We start from the raw sequence: 14999 nt of genomic DNA on the forward strand, positions 1-14999 counted from the left end.
CGTCTTACTCAGAGCGGTGTCTGAACTCTATTTTCGACGTTATGCGTGCCACTTTCATTGTGACCAACTACGATTCGATACAGAATGCACGAAACCTGAAAGACACCCTCACTGATACATAGAGAGTAGTGTTTGTCTGCGGAATAATGGGAGTGCAAGGGTCTGTGACGTTGATATGACTGTATGTAGCACTACTAGTTATCGGGAGGGTGGGCGGAGCTCAGATTGTAGAGCGCTCGCTTAGTGTGCGAGAGGTACTGGGATCGATAACCAGCCCCTCCAGAATTTTTAACACACCTACATGCGCACCTTGCCATGCAAGTGGAATTATTCCCAACCAGCAGAGGTGTGTAGGCAGATACAAGCGAACGATTAGCATCCACAATTGCGCCGATTTCACGTAAATCCCACTGCACGTTCCCATTCTTTGCGTGCAGTCGGCTGCTACTGGTGTTGCTGGTTGTGATTGCTGATAACAGATGCCGTAGCAATCAATTCATGGAGTGAGTTGTATGTTTTGCGATAGTCTGTCTCTGACAAGGAAGCACAGGTGATATAGGTGCGAACACAGGAAGCTTGCAGCCCCTCGCTGCCTGCAGACACAGAGCAGCCACTCTAGAAGAGCGGCCTAAGCCGTAGGCGAAATGTGCTCATTCGCTTTGGCGCGACGTCGAACTATAAATAAGGCTGTCACTAGCGTGAGCGTCGTGTAAAGTCGGAAAAGTCATCTGCATGGGTGATTGCCAAGTTTGGGGAGCGTTTCGTAGTAAGATCAGTGCAAAGGGGACGCCGAAACTTGTTGTGTCCCAGTGTTTTGCAGTTGGACGACAAGAGTTTGACACAGTAGCAAAGAGCGAGGCACTGAGTTGGCATGAACAATGGAGAGCACAATGGGGCTCGAGATGTGCTTGTTACCTCAGGAGCTGTGTGATTGTGGACAAGGAGTGAAATGGACCAATTTGTGACCGCCCTTTCAATTTAAGACGTTCAAAACAGACGGAATTTGCATTCGTAATACGAGAGCATCGAAACTACTTGGAACTCTTGTGTATATGAACATGTCCGCGCCTTTGTATTCTGGTACCTTCGCCGCTACAAACCAACCAACCATCGTGTCCGTGCACATCAGAGTCGCAAAGAATGGAGAATAGCCAGGCTTGCTCGTGTGTGTAGCTGTAGCTCAGTTGGCAGATCGTTCGCTTAGCGTGTGAACGGTCTCGGGTTCAAGCCCCGGCTACTCCATGTTTTTTGGTCAGTGCATGGTAAGTGTTGGTCGCGGCGAACATAAACGCACGGAAGAAGTTGCAAAACCAGCGTCACAGACTGATATGATGTATACTGTCATAAGGAGAGCAAGGTGTAAGTGTGGGGACCGGCTGTTAGCGTGGTGTCATCGAGTGCAGATCTGTCTTAGGTATCACGGCTTAAAGTCATTGAAGTCTAGAGGTGGACAACACGTTCGTCTTACTCAGAGCGGTGTCTGAACTCTATTTTCGACGTTATGCGTGCCACTTTCATTGTGGCCAACTAAGATTCGATACAGAATGCACGAAACCTGGAAGACACCCTCACTGATACATAGAGAGTAGTGTTTGTCTGCGGAATAATGGGAGTGCAAGGGTCTGGGACGTTGATATGACTGTATGTAGCACTACTAGTTATCGGGGGGGGGGGGGTGGAAGACACCCTCACTGATACATAGAGAGTAGTGTTTGTCTGCGGAATAATGGGAGTACAAGGGTCTGTGACGTTGATATGACTGTATGTAGCACTACTAGTTATCGGGGGGGTGGGCGTAGCTCAGGTTGTAGAGCGCTCGCTTAGCGTGCGAGGGGTACTGGGATCGATACCCAGCGCCTCCAGAATTTTTAACACACCTGCATGCGCACCTTGCCATGCAAGTGGAATAATTCCCAACCAGCAGAGGTGTGTAGGCAGATACAAGCGAACGATTAGCATCCACAATTGCGCCGATTTCACGTAAATCCCACTGCACGTTCCCATTCTTTGCGTGCAGTCGGCTGCTACTGGTGTTGCTGGTTGTGACTGCTGATAACAGATGCCGTAGCAATCAATTCATGGAGTGAGTTGTATGTTTTGCGATAGTCTGTCTCTGACAAGGAAGCACAGGTGATATAGGTGCGAACACAGGAAGCTTGCAGCCCCTCGCTGCCTGCAGACACAGAGCAGCCACACTAGAAGAGCGGCCTAAGCCGTAGGCGAAATGTGCTCATTCGCTTTGGCGCGACGTCGAACTATAAATGAGGCTGTCACTAGCGTGAGCGTCGTGTAAAGTCGGAAAAGTCATATGCATGGGTGGTTGCCAAGTTTGGGGAGCGTTTCGTAGTGCGATCAGTGCAATGGAGACGCGGAAACTTGTTGTGGCCCAGTGTTTTGCAGTTGGACGACAAGAGTTTTACACAGTAGCAAAGAGCGAGGCACTGAGTTGGCATGAACAATGGAGAGCACAATGGGGCTCGAGATGTGCTTGTTACCTCAGGTGCTGTGTGATTGTGGACAAGGAGTGAAATGGACCAATTTGTGACCGCCCTTTAAATTTAAGACGTTCAAAACAGACGGAATTAGCATTCGTAATACCAGAGCATCGAAACTACTTGGAACTCTTGTGTATATGAACGTGTCCGCGCCTTTGTATTCTGGTACCTTCGCCGCTACAAACCAACCAACCATCGTGTCCGTGCACATCAGAGTCGCAAAGAATGGAGAATAGCCAGGCTTGGTCGTGTGTGTAGCTGTAGCTCAGGTGGCAGATCGTTCGCTTAGCGTGTGAACGGTCTCGGGTTCAAGCCCCGGCTCCTCCATGTTTTGTGGTCAGTGCATGGTAAGTGTTGGTCGCGGCGAACATAAACGCACGCAAGAAGTTGCAAAACCAGCGTCACAGACTGATATGATGTATACTGTCATAAGGAGAGCAAGATGTAAGTGTGGGGACCGGCTGTTATCGTGGTGTCATCGAGTGCAGATCTGTCTTAGGTATCACGGCTTAACGTCATTGAAGTCTAGAGGTGGACAAAACGTTCGTCTTACTCAGAGCGGTGTCTGAACTCTATTTTCGACGTTATGCGTGCCACTTTCATTGTGACCAACTACGATTCGATACAGAATGCACGAAACCTGAAAGACACCCTCACTGATACATAGAGAGTAGTGTTTGTCTGCGGAATAATGGGAGTGCAAGGGTCTGTGACGTTGATATGACTGTATGTAGCACTACTAGTTATCGGGAGGGTGGGCGGAGCTCAGATTGTAGAGCGCTCGCTTAGTGTGCGAGAGGTACTGGGATCGATAACCAGCCCCTCCAGAATTTTTAACACACCTACATGCGCACCTTGCCATGCAAGTGGAATTATTCCCAACCAGCAGAGGTGTGTAGGCAGATACAAGCGAACGATTAGCATCCACAATTGCGCCGATTTCACGTAAATCCCACTGCACGTTCCCATTCTTTGCGTGCAGTCGGCTGCTACTGGTGTTGCTGGTTGTGATTGCTGATAACAGATGCCGTAGCAATCAATTCATGGAGTGAGTTGTATGTTTTGCGATAGTCTGTCTCTGACAAGGAAGCACAGGTGATATAGGTGCGAACACAGGAAGCTTGCAGCCCCTCGCTGCCTGCAGACACAGAGCAGCCACTCTAGAAGAGCGGCCTAAGCCGTAGGCGAAATGTGCTCATTCGCTTTGGCGCGACGTCGAACTATAAATAAGGCTGTCACTAGCGTGAGCGTCGTGTAAAGTCGGAAAAGTCATCTGCATGGGTGATTGCCAAGTTTGGGGAGCGTTTCGTAGTAAGATCAGTGCAAAGGGGACGCCGAAACTTGTTGTGTCCCAGTGTTTTGCAGTTGGACGACAAGAGTTTGACACAGTAGCAAAGAGCGAGGCACTGAGTTGGCATGAACAATGGAGAGCACAATGGGGCTCGAGATGTGCTTGTTACCTCAGGAGCTGTGTGATTGTGGACAAGGAGTGAAATGGACCAATTTGTGACCGCCCTTTCAATTTAAGACGTTCAAAACAGACGGAATTTGCATTCGTAATACCAGAGCATCGAAACTACTTGGAACTCTTGTGTATATGAACATGTCCGCGCCTTTGTATTCTGGTACCTTCGCCGCTACAAACCAACCAACCATCGTGTCCGTGCACATCAGAGTCGCAAAGAATGGAGAATAGCCAGGCTTGCTCGTGTGTGTAGCTGTAGCTCAGTTGGCAGATCGTTCGCTTAGCGTGTGAACGGTCTCGGGTTCAAGCCCCGGCTACTCCATGTTTTTTGGTCAGTGCATGGTAAGTGTTGGTCGCGGCGAACATAAACGCACGGAAGAAGTTGCAAAACCAGCGTCACAGACTGATATGATGTATACTGTCATAAGGAGAGCAAGGTGTAAGTGTGGGGACCGGCTGTTAGCGTGGTGTCATCGAGTGCAGATCTGTCTTAGGTATCACGGCTTAAAGTCATTGAAGTCTAGAGGTGGACAACACGTTCGTCTTACTCAGAGCGGTGTCTGAACTCTATTTTCGACGTTATGCGTGCCACTTTCATTGTGGCCAACTAAGATTCGATACAGAATGCACGAAACCTGGAAGACACCCTCACTGATACATAGAGAGTAGTGTTTGTCTGCGGAATAATGGGAGTGCAAGGGTCTGGGACGTTGATATGACTGTATGTAGCACTACTAGTTATCGGGGGGGGGGGGGGGGTGGAAGACACCCTCACTGATACATAGAGAGTAGTGTTTGTCTGCGGAATAATGGGAGTGCAATGGTCTGTGACGTTGATATGACTGTATGTAGCACTACTAGTTATCGGGGGGGTGGGCGTAGCTCAGGTTGTAGAGCGCTCGCTTAGCGTGCGAGGGGTACTGGGATCGATACCCAGCGCCTCCAGAATTTTTAACACACCTGCATGCGCACCTTGCCATGCAAGTGGAATAATTCCCAACCAGCAGAGGTGTGTAGGCAGATACAAGCGAACGATTAGCATCCACAATTGCGCCGATTTCACGTAAATCCCACTGCACGTTCCCATTCTTTGCGTGCAGTCGGCTGCTACTGGTGTTGCTGGTTGTGACTGCTGATAACAGATGCCGTAGCAATCAATTCATGGAGTGAGTTGTATGTTTTGCGATAGTCTGTCTCTGACAAGGAAGCACAGGTGATATAGGTGCGAACACAGGAAGCTTGCAGCCCCTCGCTGCCTGCAGACACAGAGCAGCCACTCTAGAAGAGCGGCCTAAGCCGTAGGCGAAATGTGCTCATTCGCTTTGGCGCGACGTCGAACTATAAATAAGGCTGTCACTAGCGTGAGCGTCGTGTAAAGTCGGAAAAGTCATCTGCATGGGTGATTGCCAAGTTTGGGGAGCGTTTCGTAGTAAGATCAGTGCAAAGGGGACGCCGAAACTTGTTGTGTCCCAGTGTTTTGCAGTTGGACGACAAGAGTTTGACACAGTAGCAAAGAGCGAGGCACTGAGTTGGCATGAACAATGGAGAGCACAATGGGGCTCGAGATGTGCTTGTTACCTCAGGAGCTGTGTGATTGTGGACAAGGAGTGAAATGGACCAATTTGTGACCGCCCTTTCAATTTAAGACGTTCAAAACAGACGGAATTTGCATTCGTAATACCAGAGCATCGAAACTACTTGGAACTCTTGTGTATATGAACGTGTCCGCGCCTTTGTATTCTGGTACCTTCGCCGCTACAAACCAACCAACCATCGTGTCCGTGCACATCAGAGTCGCAAAGAATGGAGAATAGCCAGGCTTGCTCGTGTGTGTAGCTGTAGCTCAGTTGGCAGATCGTTCGCTTAGCGTGTGAACGGTCTCGGGTTCAAGCCCCGGCTACTCCATGTTTTTTGGTCAGTGCATGGTAAGTGTTGGTCGCGGCGAACATAAACGCACGGAAGAAGTTGCAAAACCAGCGTCACAGACTGATATGATGTATACTGTCATAAGGAGAGCAAGGTGTAAGTGTGGGGACCGGCTGTTATCGTGGTGTCATCGAGGCAGATCTGTCTTAGGTATCACGGCTTAACGTCATTGAAGTCTAGAGGTGGACAACACGTTCGTCTTACTCAGAGCGGTGTCTGAACTCTATTTTCGACGTTATGCGTGCCACTTTCATTGTGGCCAACTACGATTCGATACAGAATGCACGAAACCTGAAAGACACCCTCACTGATACATAGAGAGTAGTGTTTGTCTGCGGAATAATGGGAGTGCAAGGGTCTGTGACGTTGATATGACTGTATGTAGCACTACAAGTTATCGGGAGGGGTGGGCGTAGCTCAGATGGTAGAGCGCTCGCTTAGCGTGCGAGAGGTACTGGGATTGATACCCAGCGCCTCCACAATTTTTAACACACCTACATGCGCACCTTGCCATGCAAGTGGAATAATTCCCAACCGGCAGAGGTGTGTAGGCAGATACAAGCGAACGATTAGCATCCACAATTGCGCCGATTTCACGTAAATCCCACTGCACGTTCCCATTCTTTGCGTGCAGTCGGCTGCTACTGGTGTTGCTGGTTGTGACTGCTGATAACAGATGCCGTAGCAATCAATTCATGGAGTGAGTTGTATGTTTTGTGATAGTCTGTCTCTGACAAGGAAGCACAGGTGATATAGGTGCGAACACAGGAAGCTTGCAGCCCCTCGCTGCCTGCAGACACAGAGCAGCCACACTAGAAGAGCGGCCTAAGCCGTAGGCGAAATGTGCTCATTCGTTTTGGCGCGACGTCGAACTATAAATAAGGCTGTCACTAGCGTGAGCGTCGTGTAAAGTCGGAAAAGTCATCTGCATGGGTGATTGCCAGGTTTGGGGAGCGTTTCGTAGTACGATCAGTGCAAAGGGGTCGCGGAAACTTGTTGTGTCCCAGTGTTTTGCAGTTGGACGACAAGAGTTTGACACAGTAGCAAAGAGCGAGGCACTGAGTTGGCATGAACAATGGAGAGCACAATGGGGCTCGAGATGTGCTTGTTACCTCAGGTGCTGTGTGATTGTGGACAAGGAGTGAAATGGACAAATTTGTGACCGCCATTCAAATTTAAGACGGTCCAAACAGACGGAATTTTCATTCTTAATACCAGAGCATCGAAACTACTTGGAACTCTTGTGTATATGAACGTGTCCGCGCCTTTGTATTCTGGTACCTTCGCCGCTACAAACCAACCAACCATCGTGTCCGTGCACATCAGAGTCGGAAAGAATGGAGAATAGCCAGGCTTGCTCGTGTGTGTAGCTGTACCTCAGTTGGCAGATCGTTCGCTTATCGTGTGAACGGTCTCGGTTTCAAGCCCCGGCTCCTCCATGTTTTGTGGTCAGTGCATGGTAAGTGTTGGTCGCGGCGAACATAAACGCACGCAAGAAGTTGCAAAACCAGCGTCACAGACTGATATGATGTATACTGTCATAAGGAGAGCAAGGTGTAAGTGTGGGGACCGGCTGTTATCGTGGTGTCATCGAGTGCAGATCTGTCTTAGGTATCACGGCTTAACGTCATTGAAGTCTAGAGGTGGACAACACGTTCGTCTTACTCACAGCGGTGTCTGAACTCTATTTTCGACGTTATGCGTGCCACTTTCATTGTGGCCAACTACGATTCGATACAGAATGCACGAAACCTGAAAGACACCCTCACTGATACATAGAGAGTAGTGTTTGTCTGTGGAATAATGGGAGTGCAAGGGTCTGTGACGTTGATATGACTGTATGTAGCACTACTAGTTATCGGGAGGGTGGGCGGAGCTCAGATTGTAGAGCGCTCGCTTAGCGTGCGAGAGGTACTGGGATCGATACCCAGCCGCTCCAGAATTTTTAACACACCTACATGCGCACCTTGCCATGCAAGTGGAATTATTCCCAACCAGCAGAGGTGTGTAGGCAGATACAAGCGAACGATTAGCATCCACAATTGCGCCGATTTCACGTAAATCCCACTGCACGTTCCCATTCTTTGCGTGCAGTCGGCTGCTACTGGTGTTGCTGGTTGTGATTGCTGATAACAGATGCCGTAGCAATCAATTCATGGAGTGAGTTGTATGTTTTGCGATAGTCTGTCTCTGACAAGGAAGCACAGGTGATATAGGTGCGAACACAGGAAGCTTGCGGCCCCTCGCTGCCTGCAGACACAGAGCAGCCACTCTAGAAGAGCGGCCTAAGCCGTAGGCGAAATGTGCTCATTCGCGTTGGCGCGACGTCGAACTATAAATAAGGCTGTCACTAGCGTGAGCGTCGTGTAAAGTCGGAAAAGTCATCTGCATGGGTGATTGCCAAGTTTGGGGAGCGTTTCGTAGTAAGATCAGTGCAAAGGGGACGCCGAAACTTGTTGTGTCCCAGTGTTTTGCAGTTGGACGACAAGAGTTTGACACAGTAGCAAAGAGCGAGGCACTGAGTTGGCATGAACAATGGAGAGCACAATGGGGCTCGAGATGTGCTTGTTACCTCAGGAGCTGTGTGATTGTGGACAAGGAGTGAAATGGACCAATTTGTGACCGCCCTTTCAATTTAAGACGTTCAAAACAGACGGAATTTGCATTCGTAATACCAGAGCATCGAAACTACTTGGAACTCTTGTGTATGTGAACGTGTCCGCGCCTTTGTATTCTGGTACCTTCGCCGCTACAAACCAACCAACCATCGTGTCCGTGCACATCAGAGTCGCAAAGAATGGAGAATAGCCAGGCTTGCTCGTGTGTGTAGCTGTAGCTCAGTTGGCAGATCGTTCGCTTAGCGTGTGAACGGTCTCGGGTTCAAGCCCCGGCTACTCCATGTTTTTTGGTCAGTGCATGGTAAGTGTTCGTCGCGGCGAACATAAACGCACGGAAGAAGTTGCAAAACCAGCGTCACAGACTGATATGATGTATACTGTCATAAGGAGAGCAAGGTGTAAGTGTGGGGACCGGCTGTTAGCGTGGTGTCATCGAGTGTAGATCTGTCTTAGGTATCACGGCTTAACGTCATTGAAGTCTAGAGGTGGACAACACGTTCGTCTTACTCAGAGCGGTGTCTGAACTCTATTTTCGACGTTATGCGTGCCACTTTCATTGTGGCCAACTACGATTCGATACAGAATGCACGAAACCTGAAAGACACCCTCACTGATACATAGAGAGTAGTGTTTGTCTGCGGAATAATGGGAGTGCAAGGGTCTGTGACGTTGATATGACTGTATGTAGCACTACTAGTTATCGGGAGGGGTGGGCGTAGCTCAGATGGTAGAGCGCTTGCTTAGCGTGCGAGAGGTACTGGGATCGATACCCAGCGCCTCCAGAATTTTTAACACACCTACATGCGCACCTTGCCATGCAAGTGGAATAATTCCCAACCGGCAGAGGTGTGTAGGCAGATACAAGCGAACGATTAGCATCCACAATTGCGCCGATTTCACGTAAATCCCACTGCACGTTCCCATTTTTTGCGTGCAGTCGGCTGCTACTGGTGTTGCTGGTTGTGACTGCTGATAACAGATGCCGTAGCAATCAATTCATGGAGTGAGTTGTATGTTTTGCGATAGTCTGTCTCTGACAAGGAAGCACAGGTGATATAGGTGCGAACACAGGAAGCTTGCAGCCCCTCGCTGCCTGCAGACACAGAGCAGCCACTCTAGAAGAGCGGCCTAAGCCGTAGGCGAAATGTGCTCATTCGCTTTGGCGCGACGTCGAACTATAAATAAGGCTGTCACTAGCGTCAGCGTCGTGTAAAGTCGGAAAAGTCATCTGCATGGGTGATTGCCAAGTTTGGGGAGCGTTTCGTAGTAAGATCAGTGCAAAGGGGACGCCGAAACTTGTTGTGTCCCAGTGTTTTGCAGTTGGACGACAAGAGTTTGACACAGAAGCAAAGAGCGAGGCACTGAGTTGGCATGAACAATGGAGAGCACAATGGGGCTCGAGATGTGCTTGTTACCTCAGGAGCTGTGTGATTGTGGACAAGGAGTGAAATGGACCAATTTGTGACCGCCCTTTCAATTTAAGACGTTCAAAACAGACGGAATTTGCATTCGTAATACCAGAGCATCGAAACTACTTGGAACTCTTGTGTATATGAACGTGTCCGCGCCTTTGTATTCTGGTACCTTCGCCGCTACAAACCAACCAACCATCGTGTCCGTGCACATCAGAGTCGCAAAGAATGGAGAATAGCCAGGCTTGGTCGTGTGTGTAGCTGTAGCTCAGTTGGCAGATCGTTCGCTTAGCGTGTGAACGGTCTCGGGTTCAAGCCCCGGCTACTCCATGTTTTTTGGTCAGTGCATGGTAAGTGTTGGTCGCGGCGAACATAAACGCACGGAAGAAGTTGCAAAACCAGCGTCACAGACTGATATGATGTATACTGTCATACACACGCGAGACAGATAGTGTGGGGACCGGCTGTTAGCGTGGTGTCATCGAGTGCAGATCTGTCTTAGGTATCACGGCTTAACGTCATTGAAGTCTAGAGGTGGACAACACGTTCGTCTTACTCAGAGCGGTGTCTGAACTCTATTTTCGACGTTATGCGTGCCACTTTCATTGTGGCCAACTACGATTCGATACAGAATGCACGAAACCTGAAAGACACCCTCACTGATACATAGAGAGTAGTGTTTGTCTGCTGAATAATGGGAGTGCAAGGGTCTGTGACGTTGATATGACTGTATGTAGCACTACTAGTTATCGGGAGGGGTGGGCGTAGCTCAGATGGTAGAGCGCTCGCTTAGCGTGCGAGAGGTACTGGGATCGATACCCAGCGCCTCCAGAATTTTTAACACACCTACATGCGCACCTTGCCATGCAAGTGGAATAATTCCCAACCGGCAGAGGTGTGTAGGCAGATACAAGCGAACGATTAGCATCCACAATTGCGCCGATTTCACGTAAATCCCACTGCACGTTCCCATTCTTTGCGTGCAGTCGGCTGCTACTGGTGTTGCTGGTTGTGACTGCTGATAACAGATGCCGTAGCAATCAATTCATGGAGTGAGTTGTATGTTTTGCGATAGTCTGTCTCTGACAAGGAAGCACAGGTGATATAGGTGCGAACACAGGAAGCTTGCAGCCCCTCGCTGCCTGCAGACACAGAGCAGCCACACTAGAAGAGCGGCCTAAGCCGTAGGCGAAATGTGCTCATTCGCTTTGGCGCGACGTCGAACTATAAATAAGGCTGTCACTAGCGTGAGCGTCGTGTAAAGTCGGAAAAGTCATCTGCATGGGTGTTTGCTAAGTTTGGGGAGCGTTTCGTAGTACGATCAGTGCAAAGGGGACGCGGAAACTTGTTGTGTCCCAGTGTTTTGCAGTTGGACGACAAGAGTTTGACACAGTAGCAAAGAGCGAGGCACTGAGTTGGCATGAACAATGGAGAGCACAATGGGGCTCGAGATGTGCTTGTTACCTCAGGTGCTGTGTGATTGTGGACAAGGAGTGAAATGGACAAATTTGTGACCGCCATTTCAATTTAAGACGGTCAAAACAGACGGAAATTGCATTCGTAATACCAGAGCATCGAAACTACTTGGAACTCTTGTGTATATGAACGTGTCCGCGCCTTTGTATTGTGGTACCTTCGCCGCTACAAACCAACCAACCATCGTGTCCGTGCACATCAGAGTCGCAAAGAATGGAGAATAGCCAGGCTTGGTCGTGTGTGTAGCTGTAGCTCAGTTGGCAGATCGTTCGCTTAGCGTGTGAACGGTCTCGGGTTCAAGCCCCGGCTCCTCCATGTTTTGTGGTCAGTGCATGGTAAGTGTTGGTCGCGGCGAACATAAACGCACGCAAGAAGTTGCAAAACCAGCGTCACAGACTGATATGATGTATACTGTCATAAGGAGAGCAAGGTGTAAGTGTGGGGACCGGCTGTTATCGTGGTGTCATCGAGTGCAGATCTGTCTTAGGTATCACGGCTTAACGTCATTGAAGTCTAGAGGTGGACAACACGTTCGTCTTACTCAGAGCGGTGTTTGAACTCTATTTTCGACGTTATGCGTGCCACTTTCATTGTAGCCAACTACGATTCGATACAGAATGCACGAAACCTGAAAGACACCCTCACTGATACATAGAGAGTAGTGTTTGTCTGCGGAATAATGGGAGTGCAAGGGTCTGTGACGTTGATATGACTGTATGTAGCACTACTAGTTATCAGGGGGGTGGGCGTAGCTCAGATGGTAGAGCGCTCGCTTAGCGTGCGAGAGGTACTGGGATCGATACCCAGCGCCTCCAGAATTTTTAACACACCTACATGCGCACCTTGCCATGCAAGTGGAATAATTCCCAACCGGCAGAGGTGTGTAGGCAGATACAAGCGAACGATTAGCATCCACAATTGCGCCGATTTCACGTAAATCCCACTGCACGTTCCCATTCTTTGGGTGCAGTCGGCTGCTACTGGTGTTGCTGGTTGTGACTGCTGATAACAGATGCCGTAGCAATCAATTCATGGAGTGAGTTGTATGTTTTGCGATAGTCTGTCTCTGACAAGGAAGCACAGGTGATATAGGTGCGAACACAGGAAGCTTGCAGCCCCTCGCTGCCTGCAGACACAGAGCAGCCACACTAGAAGAGCGGCCTAAGCCGTAGGCGAAATGTGCTCATTCGCTTTGGCGCGACGTCGAACTATAAATAAGGTTGTCACTAGCGTGAGCGTCGTGTAAAGTCGGAAAAGTCATCTGCATGGGTGATTGCCAGGTTTGGGGAGCGTTTCGTAGTACGATCAGTGCAAAGGGGTCGCGGAAACTTGTTGTGTCCCAGTGTTTTGCAGTTGGACGACAAGAGTTTGACACAGTAGCAAAGAGCGAGGCACTGAGTTGGCATGAACAATGGAGAGCACAATGGGGCTCGAGATGTGCTTGTTACCTCAGGTGCTGTGTGATTGTGGACAAGGAGTGAAATGGACAAATTTGTGACCGCCATTCCAATTTAAGACGGTCCAAACAGACGGAATTTGCATTCGTAATACCAGAGCATCGAAACTACTTGGAACTCTTGTGTATATGAACGTGTCCGCGCCTTTGTATTCTGGTACCTTCGCCGCTACAAACCAACCAACCATCGTGTCCGTGCACATCAGAGTCGCAAAGAATGGAGAATAGCCAGGCTTGGTCGTGTGTGTAGCTGTAGCTCAGTTGGCAGATCGTTCGCTTAGCGTGTGAACGGTCTCGGGTTCAAGCCCCGGCTCCTCCATGTTTTGTGGTCAGTGCATGGTAAGTGTTGGTCGCGGCGAACATAAACGCACGCAAGAAGTTGCAAAACCAGCGTCACAGACTGATATGATGTATACTGTCATAAGGAGAGCAAGGTGTAAGTGTGGGGACCGGCTGTTATCGTGGTGTCATCGAGTGCAGATCTGTCTTAGGTATCACGGCTTAACGTCATTGAAGTCTAGAGGTGGACAACACGTTCGTCTTACTCAGAGCGGTGTTTGAACTCTATTTTCGACGTTATGCGTGCCACTTTCATTGTAGCCAACTACGATTCGATACAGAATGCACGAAACCTGAAAGACACCCTCACTGATACATAGAGAGTAGTGTTTGTCTGCGGAATAATGGGAGTGCAAGGGTCTGTGACGTTGATATGACTGTATGTAGCACTACTAGTTATCCGGGGGGTGGGCGTAGCTCAGATGGTAGAGCGCTCGCTTAGCGTGCGAGAGGTACTGGGATCGATACCCAGCGCCTCCAGAATTTTTAACACACCTACATGCGCACCTTGCCATGCAAGTGGAATAATTCCCAACCGGCAGAGGTGTGTAGGCAGATACAAGCGAACGATTAGCATCCACAATTGCGCCGATTTCACGTAAATCCCACTGCACGTTCCCATTCTTTGGGTGCAGTCGGCTGCTACTGGTGTTGCTGGTTGTGACTGCTGATAACAGATGCCGTAGCAATCAATTCATGGAGTGAGTTGTATGTTTTGCGATAGTCTGTCTCTGACAAGGAAGCACAGGTGATATAGGTGCGAACACAGGAAGCTTGCAGCCCCTCGCTGCCTGCAGACACAGAGCAGCCACACTAGAAGAGCGGCCTAAGCCGTAGGCGAAATGTGCTCATTCGCTTTGGCGCGACGTCGAACTATAAATAAGGTTGTCACTAGCGTGAGCGTCGTGTAAAGTCGGAAAAGTCATCTGCATGGGTGATTGCCAGGTTTGGGGAGCGTTTCGTAGTACGATCAGTGCAAAGGGGTCGCGGAAACTTGTTGTGTCCCAGTGTTTTGCAGTTGGACGACAAGAGTTTGACACAGTAGCAAAGAGCGAGGCACTGAGTTGGCATGAACAATGGAGAGCACAATGGGGCTCGAGATGTGCTTGTTACCTCAGGTGCTGTGTGATTGTGGACAAGGAGTGAAATGGACAAATTTGTGACCGCCATTTCAATTTAAGACGGTCAAAACAGACGGAATTTGCATTCGTAATACCAGAGCATCGAAACTACTTGGAACTCTTGTGTATATGAACGTGTCCGCGCCTTTGTATTCTGGTACCTTCGCCGCTACAAACCAACCAACCATCGTGTCCGTGCACATCAGAGTCGCAAAGAATGGAGAATAGCCAGGCTTGGTCGTGTGTGTAGCTGTAGCTCAGTTGGCAGATCGTTCGCTTAGCGTGTGATCGGTCTCAGGTTCAAGCCCCGGCTCCTCCATGTTTTGTGGTCAGTGCATGGTAAGTGTTGGTCGCGGCGAACATAAACGCACGCAAGAAGTTGCAAAACCAGCGTCACAGACTGATATGATGTATACTGTCATAAGGAGAGCAAGGTGTAAGTGTGGGGACCGGCTGTTATCGTGGTGTCATCGAGTGCAGATCTGTCTTAGGTATCACGGCTTAACGTCATTGAAGTCTAGAGGTGGACAACACGTTCGTCTTACTCAGAGCGGTGTCTGAACTCTATTTTCGACGTTATGCGTGCCACTTTCATTGTGGCCAACTACGATTCGATACAGAATGCACGAAACCTGAAAGACACCCTCACTGATACATAGAGAGTAGTGTTTGTCTGCGGAATAATGGGAGT

General features: G+C 49.4%; 3 non-coding genes across 3 annotated transcripts; all 3 read left to right on the top strand.

The window, feature by feature from the left end:
• The first annotated feature begins 10673 nt into the window (after positions 1–10673).
• On the top strand, positions 10674–10747 carry Trnaa-agc (transfer RNA alanine (anticodon AGC)). The gene has a single exon. It is a non-coding gene; the product is annotated as a tRNA-Ala (tRNA).
• Positions 10748–12133: 1386 nt separating this feature from the next.
• Trnaa-agc (transfer RNA alanine (anticodon AGC)) lies at positions 12134–12207 on the top strand. The gene has a single exon. It is a non-coding gene; the product is annotated as a tRNA-Ala (tRNA).
• A 1386-nt stretch (positions 12208–13593) lies between these two features.
• Trnaa-agc (transfer RNA alanine (anticodon AGC)) lies at positions 13594–13667 on the top strand. Its single transcript has one exon. It is a non-coding gene; the product is annotated as a tRNA-Ala (tRNA).
• The last annotated feature ends 1332 nt before the right edge of the window (positions 13668–14999 follow it).

The sequence above is a fragment of the Schistocerca gregaria genome, chromosome 3, assembly GCF_023897955.1.
Source record: "Schistocerca gregaria isolate iqSchGreg1 chromosome 3, iqSchGreg1.2, whole genome shotgun sequence".
In the NCBI taxonomy this organism is placed as follows: Eukaryota; Metazoa; Arthropoda; class Insecta; order Orthoptera; family Acrididae; genus Schistocerca; species Schistocerca gregaria.